Below are 16,522 nucleotides of genomic sequence, written 5' to 3'. Positions count from 1 at the left end.
ATCTCCATCTACATGCAAGGCCGTTGAAAAATACGATCTGTATAAAAAAAGAATAGTATTAGCAAACATCTATCTATAAAATACTAAAGCAAAGCACTAATTGGCTGTCAATCTAAAAGTAATAATTATTCAACAAAAGGATTTTATTATTAATCATGGAAAAGCCGCCAAATAATTCAACTATCGCAAAATTTACCATGAATGAAAAAGCACATGCAATAACAAAACTAAAAGAAAAAAAACAAAACCATAAATTTAAAACAAAGCAATAGATTTTCATCTTGCTAGTTTTAAACCCGTGCAAATTGCACGGGTTTGTTTTTCAAGTTTTGTTATTATCTAAGGATGTAAAACATAGTTATCATTGAACGAAAGTCATATTTAGTAGTATTTTTAAATTATTTTTATTTGTAATTAGTGAGTTTGTAATATTTGAAATATATTAAAATGACTTATAACAATATATTAAGCGTTAGAGTCATAAATTATTTAACTTATATATAAAAAATTTCATGGATGTTTGAATTGGATTATTAATTTCATGTGTAGTTTATACAATAATGTTATCTTCAACAAAATTTATTTAAGATCGCAATTACCTATGAAAATGTGGATCTTGAATTCTTGATCATTATATATTAGGGTTTTGATGCGTACATTTTATATAGGTATTTCGTACTTCATTTGCACACATTTCTATGCATTTTGTGTAGTTTTTACCTACATATGTCCCCCGAATTGTCTACTTTGATTTCTCATGTCTTATTTGCAGGAATGAACCAAATAGGAGCATAATCAAGCCTAAAACATGTCCTTATGCATGCATTTAGGAGATGAGTTAAGTCGGAGCTTGCAAACTACTATTTTGAGATGCGCAAAGAAGTAAGTTAGCTAGGCGAGCAAAGGAAGAACTTCAAATTGCTAGTGCCTACTTTGAAGAGCCATATCTCGTGTTCTACAACTCATTTTCAGGTGATTCGAATTGGACATGAAAGCTTGTCCTATTAGCTTTCCAACGCCACCGGAATCGTCCTTTTTGCCAAGTAACAAAGAAATGGCAGCCGTTTGAAGTTCAGTGCGCGAAGCAGGAATTGTGCGCTAGAAAGTACTCGATTGACTACAATTGTGTTTGATCGAGTCCCTTTTCTACTCGATCGAATAGATTCAATTTAAGGTTCACTCGATCGAGTAGATTTTCTACTCGATCGAGTGGTGTGAGCTTAATTTTGTTCAATCGAGTGATATAAAGTTACTCGATCGAGTGGTTTTGATGTTATGTGGGTTAATTAACCCGTGTTAGGCTTAATTTCGTGATAGACTTTTGTTTTCCTATTTAAGCTTTCATAATTAGGTTAATAAGGACGTTTTTACTCATCTTGGAATGCCACTTACTCTCTTAATCTCTCCCTTAAACTTTCCACTGTAACTTTACTCCTGGATCTCTTTTGCTTGGATTTCTGGTTGTTCTTTACGCCGGAATTGCTTGTGAATGTAATCTCCTTTCTCCTTTTAATCTTAATCTCTTTATTTCCTTGCTTTAATCTTTGCTTTTTCATCTTAATTATTCTGCCCTAATCTCAGTTTTATGCTTAATTTCTGTTATTTCATTATGTTTCCAGTTAGCATATTCATTGTTATTAATATTGACAACATTAGTAATATGAGTAGCTAAGCTCTTTTATGTTAGGACTAGGGAATCCATGGTAGGATTGTGACGATGTAGCGAATAGGCTAGACAATTTATATGTGATAATCTGTTCCCATAGCAATTTAACTGTATCACCAATTTAGTTGAATGCATGCTTCTAAATTATTTTAATTTGGTTAATTTCGTTCCTGGATCGGAAGATTGGAATGAACAGACCTGCTATGAACAGTAGACTACCATAAAGAGGACGGAAGTTAAGTTAGTGGAAATCTAGGGTAGAAAGTGGACCGGAAGGACCTTTCCCTTACCCTTCTCGCGGTAGATTGTCTAGGCTATTTGCGACTAAGTCGATAAACTGCCATGGTGAACCGAAATTCTGACATGTTCTCTCTTATTTGATCACCTTTATTATATTTTCTGTCTTTTATTTCTCTCTCTTTACTGCTCTTCCCTTTAAACCTTCATTAGTTTAAAATCAAACTAAAACCCCCCAATTGTGACATAGATAGACGGACTACAGATAGATACCTTGCCTCCCTGTGGAGATTGACCCTACTTGCTGCTAGCTTCTGTTAGTTGTATTTAGGTATTATTTTTGGTACAGAAACGACCGTATCAAATTTGGCGCCGTTGCCGGGGAGGCAATTGGCCTATTTATCTCTTTATTTTCGTTTGTCTTCCGCCTCAAGGGATTTATTCCTTGAGGCAATTTTTATCTTTTTCCTTCAGTGTGCACTTGTCACTCAAGGGATTTATTCCTTGAGGCAATTTAGTCGTTGATTATCATGTACTCCGTCATTTGAGTACATATTTCATTCATGAGTCTCATTTATATATTTATCATTCTATATTGTGAATATTCTTGAAGGGTAATTTGAGCATCTACATTACCCATTGTGCACTTGTCACTCAATAACAGCACTCACAAATGGTCATCTTCCTTCTCCTTGATTTTTGTGTCAAAACCAAATATAAACAAATGACCGAGACGGGGGAAGTACTCAATACTTCGTATACCGACACGATATTGAATATATTAAATAAAAATCCTTTCCTTTTTAACATCCTAAATTAAAATTAAAATAAATAATTATGAAAATAAGGAACAATTTGATGTTTATTAAAAAAATAATGATAATAACATTTGTAAAGAATTCTATATGTATTTGACTCTACAAACCCGTATTTTCCTAACCTGAAAGTACTCGACATAAATCGTAACCGGACCGAAAATGATCAAACCTATAACTCGTCTAATCTGAAAGGTCAGGTATATGGAAGGTATTTTTTTATTTAAAATATTTACTTCACTCTCAATAATTAATTAGTCTCTCTTGAGACGGACCGTCTTTACCTTAAAGCTGCTACGTAAAGTTGGTTATAACTATCCTATTTGTGTATATAAGATATTTTTTTTTTACTTTTCTTATTTATTCTACTTTTGTCATATTTATATTATTTGAAACATTTTAAATGGGTTTTCATTTGAACCAATATGACGCCAAACTATACTTGTGCCAAACTATATGACGCCTCATTCTTCTAGACCTTTCATTTGAACCTAACAAACCCTACTCCAAATAATCCTCTCCCCAAAAGCCGCCTATCCCTTTTTTCTCCCACTCAACCTTATTTCCTACTCCAAATACTACTCTCCCCATAAATTCTACTTTTGCTTGTGTTTTTTGTTGTCAATCCCAATTCCCATGGTCATAATAATAAAAATACTTATAAAAAATCTTCCTCTATCTCGTACAAATTGCCATCAACGTCGTGTTTTTAATTCATCCCAAATGCAAAACTTTAATAAAGGTGAAGCTTGAAGAAGAGCATCAAAGCAAAATGTCAAAGGAGCCTGTTATTTGAATAAAGCGGTGTTTGTTTCGTAAAACAACTAGTTTTAAACCCGTGCAAATTGCACGGGGTCGTTATTTCGAATATTGATATTATTAAGAAATGTAAAAAATAATGATTTGTTTTATTAGTCATATTTAAGATTTTATATATGTATTATAAATTCATTTGCTATTAGAAAGCTTCTACATTGCAAACGATATATAAATATAAACGAACATATTTATCAGTGGCAGATCTTGAGAAAAATTCTTACGGGGGCCGAGCTTGATAAAATCGACTACTATTGTAGTCTTTTCGTTATAATTTTTAGCTTTCAAAATATAGCTTCTCAAAAAAATTTGGTAAGTAATTCACATTTGCACGATGGGGTATTATTGAAATAAAATGTAGTCAAATTAAATTAAAAGTATTTAAAAAAAGTCGATGTCTATTATATGGTGTTTTTGTTGTTATTTTAGACATTTTCAATTTAACGTAAATGTAATTCCTTTCTCCGGATCATTTGTTTACCTTTGTTTTGGCACAAAAATTAAGGAAAGGGGAGATAACTATTTATTTGGTGACAAGTGAACCAAATTGAGTGTTGATGATTAAATTGTTAATCAAAAGCATTCCCAAAATAGAAAATCAAATAATTGACTGAGACACCCTAATATGAAATAGGAAAACAAATGACCGAGACAAAATAGTAAGGTAAACAAGTGACTTAGACACCCTAATATGAAATAGGTTAACAAAAAATCAGGACAAAATAGTAAGGTAAACAATTGAATAACACACCCTAATATGAAATAGATAAAGAAATGACCGTGACATGGGAATATTAGAGAAAAAAATTACTATTTAGATTTCATATTTAAAAAAAACAGATGTGAATCTTTATGGTTATTCCTTACTAAACCGTTATCTTGTTGATTTAATTAAAAATATGTTAAGACTTTGGTTATTTAATTAAGAATCAAGGCTACCCAGCAAAAATTTCCAACTAAGTGATACAGTGGGCCAAACAGCCCAGCAATATCATCAAAAGAGAATTAAGATTTACATAAGTGGACCTTTCTTAACAAACACGTGGGCTACCATGCATTGTAGTACTTCCTAATATCGACAGGGGCCAAACTAACTTGTGTAATGTATTTGGCCCAAAGGTTAGGGGGGGCCTGGCCCCTGCGCAGGTCAAGGAAGATCCGCCTCTGATATTTATCAAATAATACAAATTTTAAAGGATATTCTTAGATGGCGTGAAATTTCATTAAGCATATACACCATTGTATGATGTACGCGTATTATAAAATAGTATCATATACTCCCTCTGTCCCGGTCATTTGTTGTCCTTTTTCATATTGGGGTATCTCATTGAGTTGTCCTTTCTATTTTAAGAATAAATTTGATGAACAATTTGATCATTCACACTCAATTTGCTCCACTTGTCATTTGATAATTGGACCCTTCCTCTTTCCTTAGTCTTTGTGCCAAAAGCAAAGGACAACAATTGACCGGAACGGAGGGAGTATGTTTTATCACCCGTACAATCTAAGAACTTAAGGAGGTATACATTTTGGACTTAAGCATAATAATCTAAACATGGTCGACATACATTATCACAAATCACCACAATAATAATTATTATTTGAATTTGAGTTGAGTCATGTACATAATTGATGTTGATATGTCAAAACTTGACCCACCCGTAAACCCGTCCATACCCAATCTTTTTGTTCTGGATCAAATCGGTTGTCGCCACATATTTGAATAAGTAATCTATATGAGTTATGAAGATGTTAATAATACAAATTCTTATCAATCATGTACATGATTTACTCAATCATGTACACAATTGACCATTTTAACCCTTATATTTCAAGATATTTATAATTTACTCAATTCCTTCAATTTCCTCCCTCCCAACAACCACCACCCACAACCACCGCCCTCCTGCCTCCACTGCTCCATCGACCACTCCACTGCACGCCGCCGGCAACACTGGCCGTAAAGACCCGCCGGAAATCCGCCACCCACCCACCCCCACCGAAAATAGACCTCTGCCCCCTGATTCGCCCCACTAAGCCTGCTGCCCTTCCCATGCCACCCTGCACCGCCAACAACCACCCATCTCCCTCGCCTTCCTGCATGGCCGACCACCACAAGCCTGACCTCTGTCGCCTCCACCACCCTAGTCACCTTTTCTCACAACCCTAATTTACATATATAAATTTTTATTAACCCTAAATTAATTTCAACTCCTTAATTTGTTACATAATTTATGCAATGAATAACTAAGTTAGAAATTAGAATCACTATTTGAATTAATTGATTAATATGAGAAATAATTTTCATAATTGAGTAATTTGGTTGTAGTTTGATTAATTTGGAGAAAAGAGAGGGTGAGAAACTTTTCCATTGTTTTTTAGGAGAAGGGTATGGTAAGGAAAACTAATGAAAAAGGTACGTGAAAGAAGTAAAACTCATACTTGAAAGAGCAACTACGGAATAATATATCTACTACATAGTTAAAACGGATTAAGTATTAACCACTTGAATAGAAGAAGTCAAAAGAATAATATTTAAGAAATAACAACATTGTCCAATCATCCCAATAGTTTAAATGCTTAACTCGTTTTTATTATAAAATGGATAGATCTCTTCGTTTTAGACTTTTAGGGTAGACTGTATGACACAATTTTGATCTATCAATATGGCACATATAAGTAATGTTACCCATATAAATGAGCGACTATTCTTTAATATCATCTCACATGATTATATGGTTATATAATTACATATGACAATTTTTTTTCTCTATATATTTTGTAATTATCTTATCCATCTCATATGCGCTATTTAACCTGTCTCAAACTTAGGATAAATATACACGTTCTATATGAAATTTATCGTATATACCCATCTTAAATTAAGATGGATATGTTCAACTCATATAGCCCATTTAAGTAACACTACCGTATAATTATTGTCCATAAATGATAGCCTACCTTCGGCGCTCACCTCACCCTTACCCCATTTTCGTTCACTCTAAACCAAAAATAAAGCTTATACGCTAGTACAATAATATTCACCCTCTTTCTCTCTCTTTAGCACTCTTCTGCCGCCACTCCTTTCACACATTCGCTAAAATTATTTTATATTTCTCTCACACAATAGCACCATTAAATCTTCGATTAATTATTTGATCTTCATACATGGAGTATTGTATATTATAAAGATTTGAAAAAAAAAGGTAATATATGAATTTTTTGCAGATAATTAAAGGCTATTATAGATGATAATCCAACATTTTATATTAATATTATTGTGTATACATATTTTCAATAAATATGTTTTTTTCCAGTAGTCTTATTTCCCCCCCCCCCCCCCCTCCCCTCCCCTCCCCTCCCCTCCCCTCCCCTCCTTTTATTGTAATAATTTCTTTTTGGTATTTTTTTGTTTCATACAATTTCAAAATGTTTAATTATTTCGAACCTTTTAAATTACTCATGAGAAAAGTTGCTAGTAAGCTATTGATTTTATAGACCTGGTGGCCGATTTATTAAAAATGTCATACATGAAATTCCGTATATGTTTACTCTGTTATCGTTGTTTTGGGTTTATTTTTTCAGATTTATAAATTATGATAGTAATTTGTGATTATATTTTTTAGTGTAATCAGGAACATTTATGCAATATCAAGTGTATCGAGCACAAAGAAGATAAATTTATTATTTTTATGCTATAAAATCTGTAAATGGTGAAAGTGTACGAGGGTTCCGTAAATTCAGGAAAAGAAATGGAACTTTGTAAAGTTGACTTTCAACCACATGCTGACACATCAACACTGTGGTTGTTCTTTTAATAAAGAGAATTAATAAAGATATGATTATTCATCGATGCAGGGTTAAGAAAATATATTTGATATTGTATTATTATCTAAAGAGAGTGATGGAGCATACCAACTATGTTTGTACTTTTCATATTTTAGATTCTTCTTATCGTAAAATTACCAAAGAAAGTGTAAGGTCGTCTTACACAAAATTATGAAAACACAATCCTGTAATACAAATAACATTAATCATTTTGTATAAAAAGTTAATTTCTAAAAACTGCATTATAACCTCCGTGTGTAAGATAATTATGTTACCCAAAAATTTAAAACGGGCTAACACAAATTTTAGAATAATATACTGTGAGATGGTCATTTTTTAAGAAATTTCATTCATTTATTGTTGTTAATAGAAATGTATTTTTTTTTATACAAATGGACCATTTTTCACGGTGAAACCATCTTATCCAAAAATTACTCCTGGCTAAATAGGTAGATAACCCATTTTTGATACTCCATATAAACTTTCCTCAAAAAAAAAAAAAAAAAAAAAAAAAAAAAAAAAAAACTAACCATAAATCAATCAATTTTACATTTATTGGATTCATTTAAAACCATCGTTTTGCTATTAGTGAAAACCTCCAATATGCCGAATTGCCAAAACCCAAAACCCAAAACCCTAACACTTAAATCTCATCCTTTCTATTTCATCGCCGTATTGCCATTTCTCTTTCAATCATCATACAAAAAATCATATAGACACAAATCTATTGTTAATTTCTATCCCCCTTTCTCATCTTCAAAAAAAAAAACCAAAAATCAATCCTTACATGAAGATTTTGATATTTCGAGATGCCACTGAAGTTGTTTTTTCTTCGAATTTCAAAAGATTAAGATGTGGTATTATTGCATGTTTAAATTTGGATTTAGACTTTAGTATTTTCTGTCGAAGTTTAAAAAAATTTCTTATTTTATCAAAGTATTCTGCTATTAACTTTGGAACTTATTATACATTTTTTTCTATGCAACTTTTGGGTTGTTTTAATGTTGAATGAATAATGAAATATTTTCTTTTATTGTACCAAAATAATCATTTTCTCGAGTTTATATTAATTATCTTATAATTTTTCTTTGCAATTTTATTAGTGGTTTTTCGAATTTGATCCAAATTTCTTTTTTAATTGTCACAGAATTTTTAACGCAAATTTATTTTTTAAATTGTCCCAGAAATTTGACACAAATTTTATTTTTTTCTCACACCATTCTTCTATTATTATTGATTCTTATTATTTTTTTATTATTATGAACGATGAATATTATAAAGGGTATAAATTATCATTCTTAACTATTTTTATGGACTGTTTTGTATTCATGCTAATAAATTGTTGTAAATAAAGTTTCGTAAATGTCCCCTATATTTTTTATTTTCCAAACACTTTTTCAAACAATTAGTTCACATCAAATGCTTAATTAATTCCAATACACATCAATAAAACCCATTAAATTTAAGGATTATAACATAAATTTAATATGTGATTTATAGTCATAAAACGAAAAGCATAAAGAAACGATTAAGCAATAGAAATCAACCTCGGGTCCTTTGATGCACGGCGTAAAGAACAGAAATCAACAGCGATTCCCTCCTAATTGTTGCACCCAAGATGTCCGAGATATGCCCTTGTGCTAGAAGTGTTCTCCGATTGCCTTGCAATATAGGGAGAACTTGATGTGAGTTTATGTTGGATGAGAGATCCGAGTTTCGAGAGGCACAATTCCCAAAACCCTAGAATTTTTACAAATGAATGATTAGGTTAGAAGGGAGGAGAAACTCTCCCTTTTGTTCCCTCTCATTCGGCCGTGGGTTTCTTAGGGAGGAGTGGGCTTGTCCACTTCCTCCTTATTAAACTCGTGGTCCGATAAAATCCGCTAAGATGTATACGACGCGGTCTAATTATAAACTGTTATCGGTTATCGGAAATCAAGGCATCAACTAATAATACGGGTTAGTTGAATTATTAATACATGTCCGACAAAACAGTATTGTATAATTATATTCAATATACATTTAATTAAATATAAAACGCTTATATTCAATTTTACAAATTAATTGCTTAATTCGTCTTAGCCATTTTTATTTAATCCGTATTAAATAAAATATCTCAACATCACATATTAGACTAATTACTAGTCAAATAACTCGGACTAACTGGTTAGTCAATTTTGGCATCTACATGACTGTATTTTCATACCGTCACATCTCTCAAACGTATCCTATAGGTGTGACTCTTAGGGACCAGTTGATCTGTAATACTCCGTATTTATGAGTCTTGGGGTACTCTATCGAGTAGGCCTTACTCTGTCGAGTAAGGGAGTTTTGCGAAATAAGATAGTTTCTGACCTGTTGGGTACTCGATCGAGTAGTGGGGTACTCGATCGAGTAGGAGGGTACTCGATCGAGTACCTTGGGTACTCGATCGAGTGTCCAGTTTTACGGGGAGTTTTCTCGGGTTTTGTTAATTATGCGATTAAGGTATTTAAACATATTCGTCATTGTTTTAATTCACTTTTACAAAACCTAAAACCCTGTTTAAGAGAGAAAGCAGCCACTTTATCTTCCTAATCGCATTCTTAGCAATTCCCGGAGTTCAGACGGTCGGTTCTTGTCGTTTTTCGTGTCGTTGGATTCCTTGCGTCGAGGGTAAGCTTTTAACATAATTTTCATAACGTTTTGTTGGGATTGATTAAACCCTAATTTAGAGATTGGGGGTTTTATGAGTAGTAAGTGATTGGTAGTCTTTATGTGTTATGTGTTAGGAGGAGGATTCGTAGAAGAGGCGTTTTGACTGTTTGTAGATACCGTCTGCTTGTTGTGCTTTCAGGTAGGATTTCCTACTCAGTATTAGTCCCATAATGGGATATTGGTGATGTCTTTGTAGTTAGGTGTTTGATATGATGATTGTGATTGTGATTGTGATTGTGGTTGTGTTTGTTGATGGTTCTCGAGATGCGTTCTACCGAGTGGGGTCACTTGCGGGAGTGATCTCACGCCTAGTTTCGCCCTTCGTGGAACCCGCCACGAAAGGGGATGTGCACATTAATGGACGGGGTTATCGCTCGTACGATGAGCGGGGCTTAGGTGGGAACGGCTGCGGTCCCCCATGGCAGGGTGGTCCGGTGGACGGTCGTATTGAGATGATGGGGATTGGTTGGTGGTGTGTGTGTGTGTGTGATTCAAATTGTCTGTTTGTCTTATTATTGATATATATATATAAGTTGTGTGATTAGTACTGACCCCGTTTAAATGTTTTAAAAACTGTGGTGATCCATTCGGGGGTGGTGAGCAGTTGCTTGGTGATGTGAACATTATTTGCGCACATTTAGTCCCCTAATTGAGCCTATTTTGCATACTATTATAACATTCTTTGGCCATTTTATCCGTCAAAACCTTCCTATTTGCTTTTCTATCGCATTTCATATGTTTTGTAGAAAAGGAGATAAATGAGGCGGAAATTCCCGTCTTTCGTGCACATTTGGAAGCTACTTGACGATAATAGATGGACTAGTATGAAGAGGAAGCAAGGACTAAAGACCAATCTCGAAAGAATAAAATGGAAATGAGCAAAAAGGGAAGAAACGAAGAAGAACCATCTTTGAAGAACAATCCGAACGGATTGTTATGCGAAATCCGTCCGTCTCATCACCACAATCCGAGCGTCCTGCTCTCTAATCCGCTCGGATTGCCCCGCTTGAATCCGCCCGGATTCCCCTGAATCCGCTCGGATCCACTTACCAGAATCCGGCCGTCCCGACTCCCAGCCGCACGGATCACAAAGACAAAGACAGCTGTTTCGTTCTTCAAGCCACGAAATGAAGAAGCCCTTCTCTCGGACAATCCCGGAGGCTCCTTGCTCAACTTAAAAAGTGTAATTACTAGTTTAGCCCTTAGTTAACCCTAATGCATCCTCCCTAATTTCCACTATAAATAACCCATTTGTAATAATCAAAAGAAGGAGGTTTTTCATTAGGGAGCTCTTTATGTTGTTTTAGAGTAGAAAATCCTTCTTTAGATTAGATTAGGAGTAGATTAGAATAGATTACTCTTTAATCTTTCCACAAATTACACATTAATCTCTCCTTAATTATTGTTCAAGTTTATTATTCAAGTTTATTATTGGGTAATTGAAGATCATTGGGTTATTATTGGGAGATTGACAACCTTCCATCAATCAATCAAGTTTCTTCTATTATTCTTGCTTTATTATTTGGATCATCTTAAGTTGGTATAATTCCTTTACTCTTTAATCTTTATTGTTCATTTCTTCATTCTATTATCATGTTTATACTTGTTGTGATGATTGACACCATTAATGACATGTTTCCCATGATAATGAGTGAGTAGTCTCTTGCTAGGATTAGTGGGTAATTAGGGGAAACCAACATGGGATTGATTCATGCTTAATCTAATATGTTCACATGATTAAATTGCTTGCTTGTTGTGATGTCAACTTTTTGCACATGTTATGTTTGATGAAATGCTAAGCCTATGAATCCTTGCATTTTTACCATCTCTTATCTACTTAACTTGACTTGTAAGACATAAACCAACTCGAGTCTTGTTAGACCATGCATAGAAGTTGATTAGGAGGAAAGTAAGTCGACTTGTAGGTGTTGTACAATCTAATCGATTCGACTCCGGGACCCAACTCTTCCTAAGAACCGTAAGATATAACCCAACTCGGTTCCTCCACAACATTAATTGCTTGCAACTTTGTAAACATGTTTGTATGATCAACACCATGAATCCCCCATGACCCCATGATATCCTAGCACTTTTAATCATTTGTTTACATCTTTCCCTTTATTACTTGCTTTACTTTATTGTTTGCATTAGTCTAGACACAACTACAAACCCCAAATCAATCGTGACACTAGCATAAATTGAGATAGATAGACTTAGAACCCAAAGCACACCGTCCCATGGATCGACCTCGACTTACCGCTAACTAGTTGTTTGTTGAGTATTATAAATGTGTTTGATTGAGAGCCACGACGACACTCCCATCACTTGGCAGGTATATCTTGGATACACGTGGGATCTAGCTGGGGATGGAGTCATCACATATCAGAGTCTTTAGTCTTCCGCTGTGTTTATTAGAACAGTTCCTTTCAGTTGGTTTATAGTTTGAGAACAGTTGTATTTTGCTTACAGTTAGTTTTGTAATGTAATCACTTAAACTTATTTAATAAAGTATGTTTCTTCATTGTCATATGATTATCATGCCTCGGGTAACCGAGATGGTAGCATCCTTATACCTGAGTGGTCCTGGTAAGGCACTTGGTGTATGGGGGTGTTACAAATGGTATCAGAGCGACGATCCTGAAACCTGTAACCAATGAATCTAATGAATCTAGGGAGTCAATTAAAATGAACCCGGGGTAAAGGTTGTAGGAGCTAATGCAAAGACTTGGGAGACGTCCTAAAGTCGCGAACTCGCCCTACAATTTTGAACCGGTCACCATGGGATATGTGTCGGGATCGTTATGTGCTTATTGTGTGTTGTGTGTATTTATGTAGTAGTATGTTGTATGAATTGATGGATGAAAGATGATAATAACGTGAATTGTATGTTGGTTGATTGTAAAGCATGAAAGTATAATTATTGATACATGTAATTTGACATGTTATAATTACGCAAGGAAAAGTGTTTTGTCTATATATATATATAAAGCGATGTGTAAGTATACATGTTGTTGTTGTCGTGTTGAGTAAAAGTACAGAAGGTTAGGAGTATGAATTGAACATGTGCTGGGTGAATATGTTGAACGTATATGGTGGATAAATATGTGGTATGATGGATGAATCAGTGGAAAAGATGAATCATCGTGGTAGTAACATTTGAATAGGGGACTTGATGTCATGTATTTGTGATTTTGTTTACGAAAAGTGATAGAATAAAAACATGTGGGTAAGTCATAATTGGCAAGTTAGATAAATTATGTGCATGATGAATGTTGTTGTTTGGCTTTTGAAAATAGTAACATATGATTATGAATACTGCTTTTTATGAGTTTTGGGTTGTTTTCGTTTAACTTGGTTGTTGTTTGGAAGTAAAAATCAAATAATTATGTCGTCTGATTACAGCAAAGTTGTCTTTAAACTGTTATAACTTGAGATGCGTAAATGATTTTAATGTGATTCCAATTGGAGGTGATAGCTTGTCCTTTTACGATTCTAACGATAGGTCACACGTCCAAAACGACCAAGAAATGAGTGAGTTATGACTGTTTTTCTGAAAACTGGACAGTCTTGAGAATTGGGGTACTCGATCGAGTATCCTTGGTACTCGATCGAGTAAGGGGGCACTCGATCGAGTACCTTAGCTACTCGATCGAGTAGCCCTGGTAATTTGTTTTACGTGCTTCTGATCTTCACCTACTCGATCGAGTAAGTCCCTTACTCGATCGAGTGGCCTGTACTCGATCTAGTGACCCCTATTTTGGGTCATATGCTTATCTTTTGACTTCGTTGCATATTATGTTTAATTCAAAGATGTTATTTTACTTCTTTATGCATTGTTTTACATGTATGTTGATCCTGATGCGTAAGTTACCCAATCTTATGATGTAAAGAGTGGCACCTATGATGAGTATGAGTTCGGTGGGGAGAACATGATTTATATGTGTTGTGATAGGTAGAGGAAAAAGAAAAGGAAGATTGGTAAGGCTTAATTGAGGCATATAGCATGTTGTGCGAGACGAGATGAGTGACATGGTTGTATGTTGAGTAATGAAATGTAAGTGAATGTGGGCAAGGGATGATGTAAGTTTAAGGAACGTGAGAACGAAAAGATTGAAAGAAATGATGTGGATAGTAGCAACCTGAGATGTATAACAAATTATGGAGGGAGATGGTTAGAAATAGTGTTGAGTAAGGATATATGTAATGAAAGGTCGTTTTAGAGGAATTGAGAAGAGTGGTATATAGTGAACTTAATGGAGATATGTCGCGACGTGGATTTGCAGATAGTGACTGAGTTTGGAAACTTGTGTTATCGAGAGACGAAACTAATGTGTGACTTCCTTGGGCAATTAACGGTATAAAAGAATTTTGATTTCTAGAGATGTAAAAAGGGAGATGTAATTGTTTGAACATTAAACGTTGATTTTTTTTATGGACAAATTAGTGACAAGTGTGAGTGAGTGGAGTGATGAGAGGGGACCCATGGTAAGAAAGAGTGAGATGATATAGATATGAAATAATGAGATGTGAGTTTTGGGAGCAATGAGAAAGTAACTTAGGAACACTAAAGAGTTGGGTATAAGTGAAAAGGAGTTGAATAGTTAGTTGTTTTTGTCGAGTGTAAAAGAAAAGAAAGAGGGGAGTAAAACTAGGAAAATGTTGACCGGAGTAATGATATAGAGGTAAGGAGTCGTCGAGATGTGTGATACCAATCATGAGGATGTTAGTTAATGGTTATATAGGAGTTTCGGGACAACATGATTAGTCTTGAGTTTTGAGGAATTAAGGAAAGTAAGAAGTTGGTAGAATATCTGCATGATATGAGATTTTGGTGGAGAATTAGATAATGACACAATTAAGGATAGTATTGGGAGGAATGTTGAGGTAGTGTTGTTGATGGATTTGATGTTCGTTATTTGGGATGCTAACCACGGATAGGAAAGAAATCGTGATGTTTAGAGATGAGTGTAAGAGGTTTTATGCCCGAAACAAAGTGGTAGTGTTATGGTTCGTGACTAGTGGTTAAGGCGACGGTACATTAGAAAAACAAAGCAATTCTAAAGAGGTTGATTTTGTAGAGACCAGTTGATATGTATGGTTGTGAGAGAGCATAAGATGTAGTTATATAAGGCGGTTGTTAGTAGTTGAGTATTAATGGTATGGTTACATTTGGCAGGGGATGATGGATATGCGAATGGGAGAATATGTTATGAGGAGTATACGAGTTAAGCTCGGGTGAGAGGTAACTTTTATCAGGTGGTAACTTACGTGGTCAGGATTGACTAGTTGGTTGTTATTACGGGTCTATGATATGTGTAAATGTTTGTGTGAGGTTCTGACCTCACAAGAAGTGGTATGGTGTGATAATTATAAAATTGTTTTATGAATGTTCGGTAATATATATGTTGGACACGGTAGTTTAATTGAATGATATCCAAAAAGGTAATAATTTGATTAATTTGACATGGCTAGTTATAATTTTATGTGTATTAATAACACATGTGTATTCCGTGAAATGGTAGAGATGATGTTCATGAGATGCTTATCTGTTTATTCATATAATATGTTGCGTTGTGATTGAGTAAAGTGGATTTGAGTAAGTTTTCTTGTCCAGAAAGGTTATTTTAAGTCGTATTTATGGAATTGTATGTAGTTGTGATGTCTATCGATGTGGTTGGGGTGCCTCGGGTGGTGATCCGGGCTCGATATTTAGTGTTGTGATGCGGGTATTTTCGCACTACGGTGTGGTTGTTGGTGGCGGTGTTGTGATACCGTCACCGGTTGTGGTGGAGTAGGCGGGATGATTATGATACGAGTTTTGAAAGTGCATACCGATTATACATAGATTGTTGTTTTGTTTCTTTGTTGTTCTTTGTGAGTTTTGGTTGAACATGTAGACAGTTGTCTTGCTTATTGATGTTTTCTTTACCAGGTTAAGTTAAGAATGAGGTAGAGTATGATATGAAATAGAGTTGAATATGTTTTCGTTGTTGTCATGGTATAGTGATGTTCTATTGATGGGATACGGTTGTGAGAGGTTGTTACAGTAATTTTGATCTTGTTCTAGATAAGGCTTTAGTAGACATGGTAATGGAAAATGATTCGTGGAACATGTGTTGTAATGACCTAAAAGCGGCAGGTAGTTCATAATCTTTTGTTGGGGACAAAGTGAGTGTAGGGTGTTGGGGGAATTAGTGTCATATTAAGTTATGTATGAGTTTTGCGGTAATGAAGGAAAGAACTTGAGGATGCGGAATGAGTGCACGTAACAAGTGTGGATCGTGAGTATTGCTTTTGATGATGGGAGTTTCATATAGTTTATATAGAGAGGTATGTCATGTTGCGGTAATGTGGAAAAGTTGAAGTTTTGGGTTAAGATAAAGATTTTGAGGTATAGGTTAGGTGGTGTGACGAGTGAATTGAAGTATGAGAACTGTTTAAGTAAGAAAACCTTGGAAATAGG

This window comes from Silene latifolia, chromosome Y (assembly GCF_048544455.1).
Source record: "Silene latifolia isolate original U9 population chromosome Y, ASM4854445v1, whole genome shotgun sequence".
NCBI classification, from domain to species: Eukaryota; Viridiplantae; Streptophyta; class Magnoliopsida; order Caryophyllales; family Caryophyllaceae; genus Silene; species Silene latifolia.
Note: the sequence above shows the minus strand (reverse complement) of the source record.